The sequence below is a fragment of the Leucopleurus acutus genome (genome assembly GCF_964270905.1).
Source record: "Leucopleurus acutus genome assembly, chromosome: 8".
In the NCBI taxonomy this organism is placed as follows: domain Eukaryota; kingdom Metazoa; phylum Chordata; class Mammalia; order Artiodactyla; family Delphinidae; genus Leucopleurus; species Leucopleurus acutus.
The window spans coordinates 27453152-27470111 of record NC_139151.1 but is presented as its reverse complement, the minus strand read 5'-3'; the positions used below and the strand labels follow the sequence as shown (position 1 = coordinate 27470111).

Below are 16960 nucleotides of genomic sequence, written 5' to 3'. Positions count from 1 at the left end.
TGCAAGCTGAGAAAGAAGAAGCAGGAGAAGTAAGGGGGTTAAAGAGAGTGCATAAAAGGCTTAAATAGCCACACCAGAGAAAAGTTATAGTGAATCAGCAAGAGATAAATAATGGATTGCCAAGTGGCAACAATCCTTGCTGAGATCAAATAGCAGGAATCTCTAGTAAGATTCAACAATAGAGTATGCAGTTTCCCAAATATGTACCAACCATCTTTGATAATTATCTTTGCAAAAGCTGTAACTGAGCTTCCCAGAGAATAAGAGGGCTCCAGCCTGCTCAGCCCATGCTAAACCACTCAGGTTTGCATTACCCAATAACATGAGTAATTAAACTGCTTATTTACCAAACTTTCTTTATACTGTAATCTATTTATTGCTTGTCCTCATCTTTATGGTAAGATTGTCAAGGGGATTTCAGTTTTAGATAAATTATGGACTACATAAATATGGCAATATAAAACATGTAGAATACTATGTAGAACATTACAAATGTATAGCTGAGCATCAAAGAAAGTAAAGAAAATCTTCAGGGGTCAAGAATGCAAGATGACTGTGCTGAAGGAAGTTGTCAGATTGGGTAGCCTGACTGGGGATTTAATGCTCACTCAAGAACAAGAACTTTGTGTTCAGTCAAGGCAATAAGTTAGATCTTGGATCCCACATAAAGCCAGACTATTGAAAGGAAACATCTCAATAAAGAGGAAGAGTAGAAAAAATCTACTTTTAAGTGTTTTCTGTCTTGGCCTGGGCTTAGTGTAGGGAGGGAGATATCTTAGGTGAGAATTTGTCATCACAGCCTTCGTTAGGCATATTGTAGTTTGAATTTATACCATACCCTGTGATCTGGGAATCTGGAAACTGGAAAATTATCATAAAGGTGGCCCTAAGGCCAGTGATACCAACATTGTAGTATCTGTTAGAAGCAAATAGAAAATATCTTTGAATGGATATGTTATGGGATATTGGCTGAGAATTGCCCAGAATTGTTGAAGTACAATCCTTATAGTCAGGAAGCACAAAAATGCTGAACAAAGTAAACAAAAATTAAAAAGTAAAAATCCAAACTCATTGTAATGAAACTGAAGAATCTTTAATACAAAGAAAATGTCTTAGATGTAATTGAAAAGAAAAGATTAGATGAACAGAAACTCCATTTCACCAAAAGTTATGTATGCAAAACTCTGTTTTCCAACACAATTCATATGTTCTGGGTTTAAAATAAAAGGGTTGAGAAGTCAAGATGTCAGAGGAGTAGCAGGATGTAGAGTTCAACTTTCCCCACAAATGCATCAAGAATACATCTACAAGTGGAACAATTCTCACAGAGAACCTGCTACACACTAGCAGAGGACCTTGGACACCTAAAAAGACAAGAAAAATCCCTGCATAACCAGGTAAGATGAAAGAAAGAAGAAGGGGAAAAGGAGAGGAGAGGAAGCAGGACAGGACCCACACCTCTGGTGGGAAGCTGAAGGAGAGAACATGTTCCTGCATCTGGGGAAGCCCCCTCACCAGCAGGGAGATCAGCTGGGACAGAAGGGGAGCTTTGGGAGCTCAGAGGAGAGTGCAGCAACCAGTCTGTAGCAGGCAGGACAGAGTGAGATCTACATAGAGGGTCCAAGTCACAGCTCTGCATACCCCAGCTTGAGACATGTGTCTGCCAGTGCAGACAGGACCTGGGTGCTGGAACTTGGGGTTTGGAGAGCAGACCTGGGGAGAGGACTGCTGTTGGACGTGAGGAGACAGCCTGAGGGGATGGGAAAGAGGAGCTCCACAGCCAGGAATGCTCCTGGAGGAAGCCCAGACCTCCATAGAAGTGAAGTGTCATTGTTGAGTGATGCACAAAGGGCAGGGCTGCCACTGCAACCTCTCTCCCCATGCTCCAGCCCCTGCCTCCCCAGCACACTAGGAAGGGATCCTGCTGGGACTGGCTGTCTCGCACCTGCAGCCCCCGGCCACACCTCATGCCCCATCCCTGCTGTGGCCAGCTCTCTTACGCCCTTGGCATCCTGCTCCCCCACACAGAGGCGGAGCTGAAACCAGGGGCACTGCAACTAAGGAAGAAGAACTAAAATCTCTCCTCACAGATGCACAAACCACAGAATTACACCCCCATGACTGGCTTTGTAAACTCAGTGACTGCAGAATATCTGAGTGGTCAATGAGTGCTCCTGCAGCCAAGACAGGTCTAGCTTTAGCAGCTGCAGACTCTGTGAGCACATACACAGGTGATGGGCCAGGCCAGAGTCTGAGCTGCCCCCATAGAGCCCACAGTAGGTCCAGATCTATAATTACTGCAATCCTGGGAGCTGACTTCAGTGGATCTATGTTGGTGGACTGTTGAAAACAATGCCTGAGAGACACGGGGGCCAATTGCCAGCATACCCACAGTTAAGGTGGGGCCGAGAGCAGTGCCAACAACAGAATAACTTGTAAGCTCACACAACGGGTGAAAGGTGATACAATGCAGCATGCTCACAGGTGAACTGCTCCAGAGGAGGAAGACTCAGTGGCTTCTTTCCCAGTGGGAGTGCTCCAATCTCACCTACCTCGCTCTGTAGATCAGAAACAGCTATGAGACAAATCTGGGGGCCTCCATTCAAACAACTGGGAAGCAGACCCTGTCCTTGACAGACATTGACAACCACAGAGTAAAGGGGAGACCCTGCTTACTATCCAGGGCAGGCCTGGTCACTACAAAACCACTCAAACACCCTATCAAGGGGATAATGACCAGCATACACTGAGGAAAGAGGTGGCAGACATTGATACTAAAAACAGCCCTCACACACACACACACACACACACACACACACACACACACACACAAATTAAACCTATGGAGGTTTTATAGGGATGCTCCCATATAAAAATAACCCTCCAAGACAGTCTGAGCATCTGGCATTGGAAGGAAGAACCCCAAGAGCATTTAACCTTGAAGGTCAGCAGGGTTTGAGGACAGGAGCTCCACAGGGCTGGGGGAAACAGATACTTCACTCTTGGAAGGTGCACACAGGGTCTCACATGCACTGGGACTGAGCACAAAGCAGTACCTCCATAGGAACCTGGGTTATACCTACCTAGGGTTCTTGGAGGGTCTCCTGGGAGGGCGGGAGTTGGCTGTAGTTCACCATGGGGCAAGGACACTAGTATCAGAGGTTCCAGGGAATATTAATCTGTGTGAGATCTCCAAGAGGTCCTCATTTGACACCAAGACCTGACCCCACCCAAAAGCCTGCAGGCTCCAGTGGTGGAATGCCTCAGGCCAAACAACCAACAAGACTGGGAAACAGCCCCACCCATCAGCAGACAGGCTGGCTAAAGTCATACTAAGCTGACAGACACCCCAAAATACACCACTTGACATGACCCTATCCACCAAAGGGACAAGAACCAACTCCACCCACCAGAGGGAAGGCATCAGACCCCCCTATCAGGAAGCCTGCACAAGCCCCAGGACCAAATTCACAAACCAGGGGGCAGATACCAGAAGCAAGAGGAACTAACACCCTGTGGCCTGAAGAAAGGAGACCACAAACACAATAAGGCAGACAAAATGAAATGACAGATAAATATGTTGCAGAGGAAGGGGCAAGATAAAAACCTACAAGAAAAACTAAATGAAGGGGAGATAGACAATCTACCAGAAAAATAATTCAGAGTAATGATGGTAAAGATGACCCAAGATCTTGGAAAAAGAATGGAAGCACAGATTGAGAAGATACAAGAAATGATTAACAACAACAACAACAACAAAAATAGAAGATTTAACAAACAGACAAACAGAAATGAACAACACAACAACCGAAAGGAAAAATACACTAAAGGAATCAATAGCAGAATAACTGAGGCAGAAAATGAGTAAATGAGCTGGAAGACAGAGTGGTGGAAATCACTGCTGTGGAACAGAATAAAGAATAAAGAATAAAAAGAAATGAGGACAGTCTCAGAGACCACTGGGACAACATTAAGCACACAAACATTTGCATTTTATGGTTCCCAGAAAAAGGAGAGAAAGAGAAAGGGCCTGAAAAAAATATTTGAAGAGATTATAGTCCAAAACTTCCCCAACATGGGAAAGGAAATATTCACCCAACTCAAGGAAGCACAGAGAGTCCCATACAGGATAAACTCAAGGAGAGACATGCCAAGACATATATTAATCAAACTAACAAAAATTAAATACAAAGAAAAAATATTAAAAGCAACAAGGGAAAAGCAACAAATAACATACAAGGGAATTCCCATAATATTATCAGCTGATTTTTCAGCAGAAACTCTGCAGGCCAGAAGGGAGTAACATGATATATTTAAAGTGATGAAAGGGAAAAACCAACAACCAAGAATACTCTACCCAGCAAGGTGCTTATTCAGATATGACATAAAAATCAACAGCTTTACAGATAAGCAAAAGCTAAGAGAATTCAGCAGCACCAGAACAGCTTTACAACAAATCCTAAAGGAACCTCTCTGTTCAGGGATAAAAAAGAGGCCACAAAGAGAAACAAGAAAATTACAAATGGGAAAGCTCACTGGTAAAGGAAATCATCCATACACAAATAGGATATTAAAACAAGCAACCATAAGAAGAGGAGGGTACAAATGCAGGAAATGGGAATGCATTTGAAATTAAGAGACCAGCAACCTAAAACAACTTTGTGTGTGTGTGTGTGTGTGTGTAAATATATATATATATATATATATATATATATAGACTACTTTATCAAAACCAAACCGGAAATGGAAACCAAAAAAGTACAATAGGTACACATAAAAAAAGGAAAAAGCAACCCAAACACAGAACTTATGATGGTGATCAAACCACAAGAGAAGAGAACAAAAGAGGCATGGAAGGGACAAAAAAAAAATACCCAAACAATGAAGAAAATGGCAATTGGAACTTACATATTGATACATATATATTGATAATTACCCTAAATATTAATGTATTAAGTGCTTCAACCAAAAGACATAGATTGGCTGAATGCATACAAAAACAAGACCCATAGGAACCTGCTGTATGGCACAGGGAGCTCAGCTTGGTGATGAACTACATAGGTGGGATGGTGGGTGGGAAGGAGGTCCAAGAGTGAAGGAATATATGTATACATATAGCTGATTCACAATGTTGTACAGCAGAAACTAACACAACATTGTAAAGCAATTATACTCCAATAAAAAAAAAAAAACACAAGACCCATACATATGCTGTCTACAAGAGACCCACTTCAGACCTAGGATGCATACAGACTGAAAATGAGGGATTGGAAAAAGGTATTCCATGCACATGGAAATCAAAAGAAAGCTAGAGTAGCAATACTCATATCAGATAAAATAGACTTAAAGACTGTTACAAGAGACAAGGAAGGACACTACATAATGATCAAGTGATCAATACAAGAAGAAGATATAACATTTGTAAATATATATGCACCCAACATAGGAGCACCTTTATATAAAAGGCAAATGCTAACAGCCATAAAAGGAGAAATTGACAGAAACACAATAATAGTGGGGAACTTTAATACACCACTTTCGTCAATGAACAGATCATCCAGACAGAAAATCAGTAAGGAAACAAAAGCCTTAAATGACACATTAGAACAGGCAGACTATGATATTTATAGAACACTTCATCAGAAAGCAGCAGAATATGCTTTCTTCTCAACTGTGCATGGAACATTCTCATGGATAGATCACATCTTGGGTCTCAAATCAAGCCCTGGTAAGTTTAAGAAAATTGAAATAATATCAAGCATATTTTCTGACAACCCTATGAGATTAGAAATTAATTACAGAAAAAAATGTAAAAAACCAAACACATAGAAGCTAAATAATATGTTAATAAACAACCAGTGGATCACTGAAGAAATCAAAGATGAAAAAAAAAAAAGACCTAGGGACACAGCAATCCAAAACCTATGTGATGCAGCAAAAGCAGTTCTAAGATGGAAGGTTATACCACTAGAATCTTGCCTCAGAAGAATCTCAAATAAACATCGTAACTTTACACCTAAAGCAACTAGAGCAAGAAGAACAAACAAAACTCAGAATCAGTAGAAAGAAAGAAATCATAAAGATCAGAACAGAAATAAATGAAATAGAAATGAAGAAAACAATAGCAAAGATCAATGAAACTAAAAGCTGGTTCTTTGAGAAGATAAACAAAATTGATAAACCTTTAGCCAGACTCATCAGGAAAAAAAGGGAAAGGGCTCAAATCAAGAAAACTAAAAATGAAAAAGGAGAAGTTACAACTGACACTGCAGAAATACAAAGGATCATAAGAGACTACTATAAGCAACTCTATGCCAATAAAATAGACAACCTGGAAGAAATGGACAAATTCTTAGAAAGATACAACCTTCTAAGACTGAACCAGGAAGAATAGAAAATATGAACAAATCACAAATAATGAAATTGAAACTGTGATTAAAAATCTTCCAACAACAAAAATCCAGGACCAGATGGCTTCAAAGGTGAATTATACCAAGGATTTAGAGAAAAGTTAACACCTATCCTTCTCAAACTTTTCCAAAAAATTGCGGAGAGAGGAACAGTCCCAAGCTCATTCTACAAGGCCACAAACACCCTGATCCCAAAACCAGACAAAGATATCACAAAAAAGGAAAGTTGCAGGCCAATATCACTGATTAACATAGACACAAAACTCCTCAATAAAATACTATCAAACATAATCCACAACACATTAAAAGGATCATACACTGTGATCAAGTGGGATTTATCCCAGGGAGATAAGGGTTCTTCAGTACATGCAAATCAATCAATGTGATAAGCCATATTAACAAATTGAAGAATAAAAACCATATGATCATCTCAATAGATGCAGCAAAAGCTTTTGACAAAATTCAACACCCATTTATGATAAAATCTTCCCAGAATGTGGGCACAGAGTGAGCTTACCTAACATAATAAAGGCTATATACAACAAACCCACAGCCAACATCATTCTCAATGGTGAAAAACTGAAAGCATTTCCTCTAAGATCAGGAACAATACAAGGGTGCCCACTCTCACCACTATTATTCAACATAGTTTTGGAAGTTTTATCCATGGCAACCAGAGAAGAAAAAGAAAAGGAATCCAAATTGGAAAAGAAAAAGAAAAGTAAAAGAAAACAGTAAAGTCACTGTTTGCAGATGACCTGATACTGTACATAGAAAACCCTAAACATGCCACCAGAAGACTACTGGAACTCATCAATGAATTTGGTAAAGTTGCAGGATATAAAATTAATATGCAGAAATCTCTTACATTCCTATACACTAACAATGAAAGATCAAAAACAGAAATTAAGGAAACAATCCTATTTATCCTTGCATCAAAATGAATAAAATACTTAGGCATAAACCCACCTAAGGAGATACTCAGAAAACAATAAGATAATGATGAATGAAATCAAAGATGACACAAGCAGATCAGATGGAGAGATATACCATGTTCTTGGATTGGAAGAATTGTTATTATCAAAGTGACTATACTACCCAAAGCAATCTACAGATTCAATGCAATCCCTATCAAATTACCAATGGCATTTTTCACAGAACTAGAACAAAGAATTTTACAATTTGTATGGAAACACAAAAGACCCTGAATAGTCAAAGCTATATTGAGAAAGAAAAACACAGCTGGAAGAATCAGACTCCCAGACTTCAGACTATACTACAAAGTTACAGTAATCAAGACAGTATGGTATTGGTCCAAAAACAGAAATATAGATCAATGGAACAGGATAGAAAGTCCAGAGATAAACCCACACACTTATGATCAACTAATCTATGACAAAGGAAGCAAGAATATACAATGGAGAAAAGACAGTCTCTTCAATAACTGGTACTAGGAAAACTGGACAGCCACATGTAAAAGAATGAAATTAGAACACTCCCTAACACCATACCAAAAAAATCAAATCAAAACAGATTAAAGGCCTAATTGTAAGGTTGGATACTATAAAACTCTTGCAGGAAAACATAGACAGAACACTCTCTGACATAAATCACAGCAAGATCTTTTCAATCCACCTCCTACCGTAATAAAAATAAAAACAAAAATAAACAAATGGGACCTAATTAAACTTAAACCTTTTGCACAACAAAAGAAACCATAAACAAAATGAAAAGTCAACCGACAAAATGGGAGAAAATATTTGCAAATGAAGCAATTGACAAGGGATTAAACTCCAAAATATACAAACAGCTCATGCAGCTCACTATCAAAAAAACGAACAACCCAATCAAAAAACAAACTTGAGGGGAAAAAGGGGAGAGAGACAAATTGGGAGATTGGGAATGACATATACACACTACTATATATAAAATAGATAATTAGTATGGGCTTACTGTATAGCACAGGGAATTCTTCTCAGTACTCTGTAATGGCCTATATGGGAAAAGAATCTAAAAATGAGTGGATACATGTATATGTATAACTGATTCCCTTTGCTGTACAGCAGAAATTAACACAACATTTTAAATCAACTATACTCCAATAAAAATTTAAAAAAACAAAAACTGGATTGGACCCCTTGGGAAAAATAGATTGGTAGAAGGGGAAGAGCAGGTGAGCATATAAAACGGGGGAGTTAACATGAGGCCAACTTGGCTCTGGTTAAAAACTAACCAAGGAGTGGAGTAGAATGTAAACAGTGACAGTTAGTGCATCTGTTGGCCTCCAGCTGTTTTCCTTTTCAGCTATAAATAAGATAGGTTTTTTCTGGTGCTGGGCAGCTTGCAAGGTGACAATATTGCACAAATTAACTCCAATCTCTCAGGAATAAAATTTGCACCTGCATGAAAGTGTGGTTATGGGACATGAATAAGAATGGAAATGAGAACCCTATTGTAGCTCCCTAGTTCACAAATATTGTTTGGAATAAGATGGTACTTACTAGCAGTAATTCTCACCGTGAATGTCTCTGACTGAAGTTCTGTTGAAACATTTCTGGGATTATCTAAACATTTCATTAAATTGAATTGTTTTATTAATTAAACATGTAATACTCATACGGCAACTTTTAAAATACTAGATATCACCAATGCTTTATTTGTGCAAAGCTATGCAAGCTTCAGAATAAAGCTGCTTCTGCTATTTTGAAAAAAATAATAATAAAATAAAATGGTTTTCCTGTGTTTCATACACAAGTCACTAATTTACAAAGAATTATTTTAGAAGATATTAAAATACCAAAAATAACTCAATTTTTTCTTTAATGAAAAAAGTATATGTAGGGCTTCCCTGATGGCGCAGTGATTGAGACCGCCTGCCGATACAGGGGACACAGGTTCGTGCCCCGGTCTGGGAAGATCCCACATGCCGCGGAGCGGCTGGGCCCGTGATCCATGGCCACTGAACCTGCGTGTCCGGAGCCTGTGCTCCGCAACAGGAGAGGCCACAACAGTGAGAGACCTGCGTACCGCACAAAAAAAATAATAAAAGTATATGTAAATCTTATATTGTGTTGTTACCATTGAGAACACCAATGAGGCTACAAAGCTGCTCATTAGTAACTGTCATTAGAGTTTCTCTAATTAAAGAAATTTTCAGTTTCACAAAATAAGAATTTTAATTTCTAGTACGGAAATAAAGTTGCACTTTTTAAAATATTTGATTACTTTTTTCTAAACTTTCTTAGTTTCTAATTTTCTAAACATTTCTAAAAAACATTCATAGAAAAAAATTAATGTAGCAGAAGGAAAAGTCTCTTGATGTTGTTTTTTTCCTTATTCTTTTTTTTTTTTAACATCTTTATTGGGGTATAATTGCTTTACAATGGTGTGTTAGTTTCTGCTTTATAACAAAGTGAATCAGCTTTACATATACATATGTTCCCATATCTCTTCCCTCTTGCGTCTCCCTCCCTCCCACCCTCCATACCCACCCCTCCAGGCTGTCACAAAGCACCAAGCCAATATCCCTGTGCCATGCGGCTGCTTCCAACTAGCTATCTACCTTACTACGTTTGTTAGAGTGTATATGTCCATGACTCTCTCTCGCCCTGTCATAGCTCACCCTTCCCCCTCCCCATAACCTCAAGTCCGTTCTCTAGGAGGTCTGTGTCTTTATTCCTGCCTTACCCCTAGGTCCTTCATGACATTTTTTTTTCTTAAATTCCATATATATGTGTTAGCATACGGTATTTGTCTTTTTCTTTCTGACTTACTTCACTCTGTATGACAGACTCTAGGTCTATCCACCTCATTACAAATAGCTCAATTTCGTTTCTTTTTATGGCTGAGTAATATTCCATTGTATATATGTGCCACATCTTCTTTATCCATTCATCCGATGATGGGCACTTAGGTTGTTTCCATCTCCGGGCTATTGTAAATAGAGCTGCAATGAACATTTTGGTACATGACTCTTTTTGAATTTCGGTTTTCTCAGGGTATATGCCCAGTAGTGGGATTGCTGGGTCATATGGTAGTTCTATTTGTAGCTTTTTAAGGAACCTCCATACTGTTCTGCATAGTGGCTGAACCAATTCACATTCCCACCAGCAGTGCAAGAGTGTTCCCTTTTCTCCACACCCTCTCCAGCATTTATTGTTTCTAGATTTTTTGATGATGGCCATTCTGACTGGTGTGAGATGATATCTCATTGTAGTTTTGATTTGCATTTCTCTAATGATTAATGATGTTGAGCATTCTTTCATGTGTTTGTTGGCAATCTGTATATCTTCTTTGGAGAAATGTCTATTTAGGTCTTCTGCCCATTTTTGTATTGGGTTGTTTGTTTTTTTGTTATTGAGCTGCATGAGCTGCTTGTAAATTTTGGAGATTAATCCTTTGTCAGTTACTTCATTTGCAAATATTTTCTCCCATTCTGAGGGTTGTCTTTTGGTCTTGTTTATGGTTTCCTTTGCTGTGCAAAAGCTTTGAAGTTTCATTAGGTCCCATTTGTTTATTTTTGTTTTTATTTCCATTACTCTAGGAGGTGGGTCAGAAAGGATCTTGCTGTGATTTATTTCATAGAGTGTTCTGCCTATGTTTTCCTCTAAGAGTTTGATAGTTTCTGGCCTTATATTTAGGTCTTTAATCCATTTTGAGCTTATTTTTGTGTATGGTGTTAGGGAGTGATCTAATCTCATACTTCTACATGTACCTGTCCAGTTTTCCCAGCACCACTTATTGAAGAGGCTGTCCTTTCTCCACTGTACATTCCTGCCACCTTTATCAAAGATAAGGTGTCCATATGTGCATGGGTTTATCTCTGGGCTTTCTATCCTGTTCCATTGATCTATCTTTCTGTTTTTGTGCCAGTACCATACTGTCTTGATAACTGTAGCTTTGTAGTATAGTCTGAAGTCAGGGAGCCTGATTCCTCCAGTTCCTTTTCTCGTTCTCAAGATTGCTTTGGCTATTCGGGGTCTTTTGTGTTTCCATACAAATTGCAAATTTTTTTGTTCTAGTTCTGTGAAAAATGCCATTGGTAGTTTGATAGGGATTGCATTGAATCTATAGATTGCTTTGGGTAGTAGAGTCATTTTCACAATGTTGATTCTTCCAATCCAAGAACATGGTATGTCTCTCCATCTATTTGTATCATCTTTAATTTCTTTTATCAGTGTCTTATAATTTTCTGCATACAGGTCTTTTGTCTCCTTAGGTAGGTTTATTCCTAGATATTTTATTCTTTTTGTTGCAATGGTAAATGGGAGTGTTTTCTTGATTTCACTTTGAGATTTTTCATCATTAGTATATAGGAATGCCAGAGATTTCTGTGCATTAATTTTGTATCCTGCCACTTTACCAAATTCATTGATTAGCTCTAGTAGTTTTCTGGTAGCATCTTTAGGATTCTGTATGTATAGTATCATGTCATCTGCAAACAGTGACAGTTTTACTTCTTTTCCGATTTGGATTCCTTTTATTTCCTTTTCTTCTCTGATTGCTGTGGCTAAAAATTCCAAAACTATGTTGAATAAGAGTGGTGAGAGTGGGCAACCTTGTCTTGTTCCTGATCTTAGTGAAAATGCTTTCAGTTTTTCACCATTGAGGATGATGTTTGCTATGGGCTTGTCATATATGGCCTTTATTATGTTGAGGAAAGTTCCCTCTATGCCTACTTTCTGCAGGGTTTTTATCATAAATAGGTGTTGAATTTTGTCAAAAGCTTTCTCTGCATCTATTGAGATGATCATGTGGTTTTTCTTCTTCAATTTGTTAATATGGTTTATCACATTGGTAGATTTGCGTATATTGAAGAATCCTTGCATTCCTGAAATAAACCCCACTTGATCATGGTGTATGATCCTTTTAATGTGCTGTTGGATTCTGTTTGCTAGTATTTTGTTGAGGATTTTTGCATCTATGTTTATCAGTGATATTGGCCTGTAGTTTTCTTTCTTTGTGACATCCTTGTCTGGTTTTGGTATCAAGGTGATGGTGGCCTCGTAGAAGGAGTTTGGGAGTGTTCCTCCCTCTGCTATATTTTGGAAGAGTTTGAGAAGGATAGGTGTTAGCTCTTCTCTAAATGTTTGATAGAATTCGCCTGTGAAGCCATCTGGTCCTGGGCTTTTCTTTGTTGGAAGATTTTTAATCACAGTTTCAATTTCAGTGCTTGTGATTGGTCTGTTCATATTTTCTATTTCTTCCTGATTCAGTCTTGGCAGGTTGTGCCTCTCTAAGAATTTGTCCATTTCTTCCAGATTGTCCATTTTATTGGCATAGAGTTGCTTGTAGTAATCTCTCATGATCTCTTTTATTTCTACAGTGTCAGTTGTTACCTCTCCTTTTTCATTTCTAATTCTATTGATTTGAGTCTTCTCCCTTTTTTTCTTGATGAGTCTGGCTAGTGGTTTATCTATTTTGTTTATCTTCTCAAAGAACCAGCTTTTAGTTTTATTGATCTTTGCTATTGTTTCCTTCATTTCTTTTTCATTTATTTCTGATCTGATTTTTATGATTTCTTTCCTTCTGCTAGCTTTGGGGTGTTTTTGTTCTTCTTACTCTAATTGCTTGAGGTGCAAGGTTAGGTTGTTTATTCTAGATGTTTCCTGCTTCTTAAGGTGGGCTTGTATTGCTATAAACTTCCCCCTTAGAACTGCTTTTGCTGCATCCCACAGGTTTTGGGTCGTTGTGTCTCCATTGTCATTTGTTTCTAGGTATTTTTTGATTTCCTCTTTGATTTCTTCAGTGGTCACTTCATTATCAAGTAGTGTATTGTTTAGCCTCCATGTGTTTGTATTTTTTACAGATCTTTTCCTGTAATTGATATCTAGTCTCACGGCGTTGTGATCAGAAAAGATACTTGATACAATTTCAATTTTCTTAAATTTACCAAGGCTTGATTTGTGACCCAAGATATGATCTATCCTGGAGAATGTTCCATGAGCACTTGAGAAAAATGTGTATTCTGTTGTTTTTGGATGGAGTGTCCTATAAATATCAATTAAGTCCATCTCGTTTAATGTATCATTTAAAGCTTGTGTTTCTGTATTTATTTTCATTTTGGATGATCTGTCCATAGGTGAAAGTAGAGTGTTCAAGTCCCCTACTATGTGTGTGTTATTGTCGATATCCCCTTTTATGGCTGTTAGTATTTGCCTTATGTATTGAGGTGCTCCTATGTTGGGTGCATAAATATTTACAATTGTTATATCTTCTTCTTGGATCGATCCCTTGATCATTATGTAGTGTCCTTCTTTGTCTCTTTTAATAGTCCTTATTTTAAAGTCTATTTTTTCTGATATGAGATTTGCTACTCCAGCTTTCTTTTGGTTTCCATTTGCATGGAATATCTTTGTCCATCCCCTTACTTTCAGTCTGTATGTGTTTCTAGGTCTGAAGTGGGTCTCTTGTAGACAGCATATATATGGGTCTTGTTTTTGTATCCATTCAGCTAATCTGTGTCTTTTGGTGGGAGCATTTAGTCCATTTACATTTAAGATAATTATCGATATGTATGTTCCTATTCCCATTTTCTAAATTGTTTTGGGTTCGTTATTATAGGTCTTTTCCTTCTCTTGTGTTTCTTGCCTAGAGAAGATCCTTTAGCATTTGTTGTAAAGCTGGTTTGGTGGTGCTGAACTCTCTCAGATTTTGCTTGTCTGTAAAGGTTTTAATTTCTCCATCAAATCTGAATGAGATCCTTGCTGGGTAGAGTAGTCTTGGCTGCAGGTTTTTCTCCTTCATCACTTTCAGTATGTCCTGCCACTCCCTTCTGGCTTGTAGGGTTTCTGCCGAGAGATCAGCTGTTAACCTTATGGGGATTCCCTTATGTGTTATTTGTTGTTTTTCCCTTGCTGCTTTTAATATGCTTTCTTTGTATTTAAATTTTGACAGTTTGATTAATATGTGTCTTGGCATATTTCTCCTTGTATTTATCCTGTATGGGACTCTCTGTGCTTCCTGGACTTGATTAACTATTTCCTTTCCCATATTAGGGAAGTTTTCAACTATAATCTCTTCAAATATCTTCTCAGTCCCTTTCTTTTTCTCTTCTTCTTCTGGAACCCCTATAATTCGAATGTTGGTGCATTTAATGTTGTCCCAGAGGTCTCTGAGACTGTCCTCAGTTCTTTTCATTCTTTTTTCTTTATTCTGCTCTGCAGTAGTTATTTCCACTATTTTATCTTCCAGGTCACTTATCCGTTCTTCTGCCTCAGTTATTCTGCTATTGATCCCATCTAGAGTACTTTTAATTTCATTTATTGTGTTGTTCATCATTGCTTGTTTCATCTTTAGTTCTTCTAGGTTCTTGTTAACTGATTCTTGCATTTTGTCCATTCTATTGTCCATTCTATCTCCAAGATTTCAGATCATCCTTACTATCATTATTCTGAATTCTTTTTCAGGTAAGCTGCCTATTTCTTCTTCATTTGTTAGGTCTGGTGCATTTTTATCTTGCTCCTTTATCTGCTGTGTGTTTTTCTGTCTTCTCATTTTGCTTATCTTACTGTGTTTGGGGTCTCCTTTTTTCAGGCTGCAGGTTCGTAGTTCCTGCTGTTTTTGATGTCTGTCCCCAGTGGCTAAGGTTGGTTCAGTGGGTTGTGTAGGCTTCCTGGTGGAGGGGACTAGTGCCTGTGTTGTGGTGGATGAGGCTGGATCTTGTCTCTCTAGTGGGCAGGTTCACGTCTGGTGGTGTGTTTGGGGTGTCTGTGGCCTTATTATTATTTTAGGCTAATGGGTGGGGATGTGTTCCTGTCTTGCTAGTTGTTTGGCATAGGTTGTCCAGCACTGTGGCTTGCTGGTCGTTGAGTGAAGCTGGGTGCTGGTGTTAAGATGGAGGTCTCTGGGAGATTTTCGCCGTTTGATATTATGCGGAGCTGTGAGGTCTCTTGTTGACCAGTGTCCTGAAGTTGGCTCTCCTACCTCAGAGGCAGAGCCCTGACTCCTGGCTGGAGCACCAAGAGCTTTTCATTCACACGGCTCAGAATAAAAGGGAGAAAAAGTAGAGGGAATTAGTAGAAGTATGAGGAAAGAAAGAAGGAAAGGAGGGAAGGAAGGAAGGAAGAAAGAAAGAAGCAAAGAAGGAAAGAAGGAAAGAAAGGAGGGAGGGAGGGAGGGAGGAAGGAAGGAAGGAGGGAAAGAAGGAAAAAAGACAGAAAGAAAGAAGATACAGTAAAAATAAAATAAAGTATAATAAAATTATTGAATTAAAAAATTCTTATTTAGAAAAAAAAAAGGGACGGATAGAACCTTAGGACAAATGTTGGAAGCAAAGCTATACAGACAAAATCTTACACAGAAGCATACACATACACCCTCACTAAAAGAGGTAAAGGGGGAAAAATCATAAATCTTGCTGTCAGAGACCACCTCCTCAATTTGGGATGATTCGTTGTCTAAAGGAGGGAAGGAAGGAAGGAAAGAAAGAAAGAAAGAAAGAAAGAACGAAGGTAAAGTATAATAACGTTATTAAAATTAAAATTGATTATTAAGAAAAAAAATTTTTTTTAAAAACCATGGACGGATAGAACCCTAGGACAAATGGTGGAAGCAAGACTATACAGACAAGATCTCACACAGAAGTATACACATATACATTCACAAAAAGAGGAAAAGGGAAAAAAATCATAGATCTTGCTCCTAAAGTCCACTTCCTTAATTTGGGATGATTGGTTGTCTATTCAGGTATTCCACAGATGCAGGGTATATCAAGTTGATTGTGGAGCTTTAATCCGCTGCTTCTGAGGCTGCTGGGAGAGATTTCCCTTTCTCTTCTTTGTTCTCACAGCTTCCAGGGGCTCAGCTTTGGATTTGGCCCTGCCACTGCGTGTAGGTCGCTGGAGGGCGTCTGTTTTTTGCTCAGACAGGGCGGGGTTAAAAGAGCCGCTGATTCGGGGGCTCTGGCGCACTCAGGCCGGCGGGGCGGGAGGGGCACGGCGTGCGGGGCGGGCCTGCGGCGGCAAAGGCCAGCGTGACTTTGCACCAGCCTGAGGCCCGCTGTGCGTTCTCCCGGGGAAGTTGTCCCTGGATCCCGGGAACCTGGCAGTGGCGGGCTGCACAGGCTCCGCGGAAGAGGGGTGTGGAGAGTGACCTGTGCTCGCACACAGGCCCCTCGGTGGGGGCAGCAGCAGCCTTATCGTCTCCCGCCCGTCTCTGGGGTCCGCGCTTTCAGCCGCGGCTCGCGCCCGTCTCTGGGGTTCGCGCTTTTAGCCGCGGCTTGTGCCCGTCTCTGGAGCTCCTTTAAGCAGCGTTCTTAAACCCCTCTCCTCACGCACCAGGAAACAAAGAGGGAAGAAAAAGTCTCTTGCCTCTTCGGCAGGTGCAGACTTCTCCCCGGACTCCCTCCCAGCTAGCCGTGGTGCACTAACCCCTTCAGGCTATGTTCAAGCCGCCAACCCCAGTCCTCTCCCAGCGCTCCGGCCTCAGCTCGCAGCCCCGCCCGCCCCGGCGGGTGAGCAGACAAGCCTCTCGGGCTGGTGAGCACCGATCCTCTGTGCGGGAATCTCCCCGCTTTGCCCTCCGCACCCGTTGCTGTGCACTCCTCCGCG

The 16960-nt window shown here is 39.7% G+C and overlaps 1 protein-coding gene across 3 annotated transcripts in view; it reads left to right on the top strand.

Moving 5' to 3' along the window:
• The window catches only part of GRIA4 (glutamate ionotropic receptor AMPA type subunit 4), a gene marked incomplete at its 3' end in the record, with an annotated part of 520821 nt that overhangs the window by 362816 nt on the left and 141045 nt on the right, over positions 1–16960 (top strand). The window lies entirely within an intron of this gene.